Source organism: Corylus avellana, chromosome ca3 (genome assembly GCF_901000735.1).
Source record: "Corylus avellana chromosome ca3, CavTom2PMs-1.0".
In the NCBI taxonomy this organism is placed as follows: domain Eukaryota; kingdom Viridiplantae; phylum Streptophyta; class Magnoliopsida; order Fagales; family Betulaceae; genus Corylus; species Corylus avellana.
In genome coordinates, this window is record NC_081543.1 from 10,206,452 (window position 1) to 10,209,802 (window position 3,351).

Below are 3,351 nucleotides of genomic sequence, written 5' to 3' on the forward strand. Positions count from 1 at the left end.
CATTAAGATCAATCTCAATCGAACTAATTTATTATGATCGATTGAATGTTTGATCGATCACTTGATCCTATCACGATCAATCAAATTAATTCAATAGGATCGATCGGATGTTTGATCGATCATTTAATCCTATCACGATCAATCGAATTAATTCAGTAAGATCCATCGAATGTTCGATCGATCATTTGATCAATTAATTATATATATGAATATATATTATATACATACTTGTTAGTTACTATATACTAACTTAGTATTACTATTAAGTTAAGTGGTAGATCACATGATCTAAAGATTATATGAATTGTAATTAGAAAAAAAAAAAAAGATTATGTGAATTATTATATCATATGATCATAATTCACATAATCATATGATATAATAATTTTTGTTGTGCATCAATTTTATTTTTTTATTTATTTTTCTACCTACTCTTTAGCGTCCACAAAGTCGACCCTAATACTTAACTATTAGGGGCGACTTTCAAAGTCGACCCTAATACTTAAGTATTAGCCTCCACTTTTAGTCCACGCTATTGGTCATCAATTTTATTTTTTTTAATTTTTCTACCTACTCTTAGTCGACCCTAATACTTAACTATTAGGGGCGACTTTGAAAGTCGTCCCTAATAGTTAAGTATTAGCGTCCACTTTCAGTGGACACTATTGGTCTTCAATTTTATTTTTTTAATTGAAAGTCGCCCCTACTAGTTAAGTATTAGCGTCCACTTTTAGTAGACGCTATTGATTATCAATTTTATTTTTTTAATTTTATTTTAATTTTTCTACCTACTCTTTGTCGACCCTAATACTTAACTATTAGAAGTCGCCCCTAATAGTTAAGTATTAAAAGTGGACGCTATTGGTCATCAATTTTATTTTTTTAATTTTTCTACCTACTCTTTAGGGTCGACTTTGTTTTATTTGATTTTTTTAATTGATCTTTTATTTGATTTTTTTTTCTTTTTTTTTTTATTTTTTATTTTTTATTTTTATTTTTTGTATTTTTCTCCACAGTGGACGCTAATAGTCAACTTTTCGACCCATTATTAGCGTCCACTTTGATGTGGACGCTAATACTTAACTATTAGGGGCGACTTTCAAAAGTCCCCCCTAATAGTTGAGTATTAGGGGCGACTAAAAAGTCGCCCCTGATGAGTAACTTTCTTGTAGTGACCAAACATCAACCCTCGCAACACACCAAACATCAAATGAATCTGATAAGCTCTTACAAATAATAGTAAATTGCATCAGATTGCAAATTACAAATAATAGTAAATTGCAGATGAATCTGATAAGCTCTTTCTCATGGAAATTTCATCAAACATATGGAATGCTAAAAAGAATCATCCAACACATCAGCTACAAAAACAAACATGTAAAACAACAACTAGAAATCAAAATGCTAAACAATAGCCAAACAGAACGTTAATAGGCTGAACCCAAAATTCTAGGAAAAATCTCCCCTTTAATAGGCTGAACCCAAAATTCATCATTCAATAAAAATTGTTTTTAAAAAAAATCAATACGATCTCCTCTCAACACCTGTTTTGAATATTCTAGAGAAATTCAGAAGAAAATTTACACCCTGTAACACCCACAACCCCATTTGGTTTGGATTTCAAAAACAGAAAAAACTGCCCAGAATCAACATTTAATCGGCTATGGATTACCCAAAGAAAAATCTCAACCTATGACTCTACCCACAATCTTCTACAAAACAATCATAAAAATACACATTGTGTTGAAACATAGAAAATGCTATAAAAAATACCTGAAGTCTTGTGGAGAGAGATAATCTTCTAGATTCACACATGTAGAGCGAGAGCCTTCGCCGGAGTCTTATGTCCAAATCCGGAGTTTTATGACATTTGGTGCCGAAATCGTCGGAATTTACTCGGAGTGTGTGTGAAAACTGCAGGAACCCATGCATATATAATGAAATCATCATAAACCCAAAATTTGGGTGGCTCGTGTGAAGAGCGGCAGTGAGAAAGAGAGAGAGAGAAAAGGAAAAAAAAAAAACCTGTGCATATGGCTCGGTGTCATTGAAATTTGGGGATTCTGATCGATGTAGCTTGTCGCCGAAGATGTGGGTGGCTCACCGTAAGCTGTCCTTGTCCTTCGTGGTCTCTGGTGGCCGGCCATCGGTGAGGGAAAAAAGAGAGAGGGGGACAGATTTGTGTGAGTATTCTGTGAAGAGAGGAAGATAAAGATGAAAATAGGGAGGCGACGATGAAATGGGGGAAGAGAGTTTTTGACCTGATTTTTTTTTGGAAAAAAAAAAAAAAAAAAGTCTGATGTGGCCTTGGCCACACCAGCGTTGGTGGGGTCATCCACGTCAGTATTGGTCGACGTTTGGTTGACCTTGAGTAGCCGGATATGAGGATTCATTTTGCTTAGTTGTGGCTTGTGAGGTTAGACATGTTTTAGACCACCCCTCTACATCTTTCAGGCATGCTAGGAACTTCTCACACTCTTAACATAATTATGTATTTGCAATATCATTATCTTCAAGTAAAGTACTTATTGTGGTAGCACCATTAATAGCATTTATCATAGCACCTCTAAAGACATTAATTTCTTTTATTTTTTATTTTTTTTTTGTTAGATAATTTGCATGTTGATTCTGTAGTTTTCCTTTTGGATGATCTTATTGCATGTCACATTGCTATTATTACTAAATCAAAAAACTCTTCTTAATATCTAACTTTCCTCTCTCTTCCAAAATTTTGTGTGTGTTTTCCCAATTAACTAAACATTGTGTTTATGACTGATGTCTTAATGTTATTCACAATTTTTTTTTTAAGTACTTAGCAAGAAGAAACAACTACAAGAAACAAACAGAAGGAGGGGATCCTTCCTACTAACAAGGGGAGTTGACAAGAAATGGGGAGGAAAATGACACTACAAGAAAATAGAGGTTTAGTGATGGGTTAGGGCTAAAAACCGTCACTACAAAAGTAGTGACGGTTCCAAAGGGTAGCTAAACAAGGATAGGGAAATGGGAAAATGTGTTGGTTTAAGCAAAATTGACACTAATTAGTGATTTTTTTTAAAAAAAAACCATCACTCATTTATTAAATTCCATGCTATATATATATATATATATATATATATATATATATATATATATATATATATATATATATTTCCAACTTTATTTATTGATTTTTTTTTATTTTTTTATTTTTATTTGAATGTCGATCAGATCCAGATCTCCTTCTTCTTCTTTTTTTTCTTCTTCTTCTTTTCTCCTTCTTCTCCCTCTCTTTTCTCGATCTCTCTTTGTTGACGCTGGCATCGATCTCTATGTACGTTGGGCTTCTTCTTCTTCTTCTTCTTTTCTCCT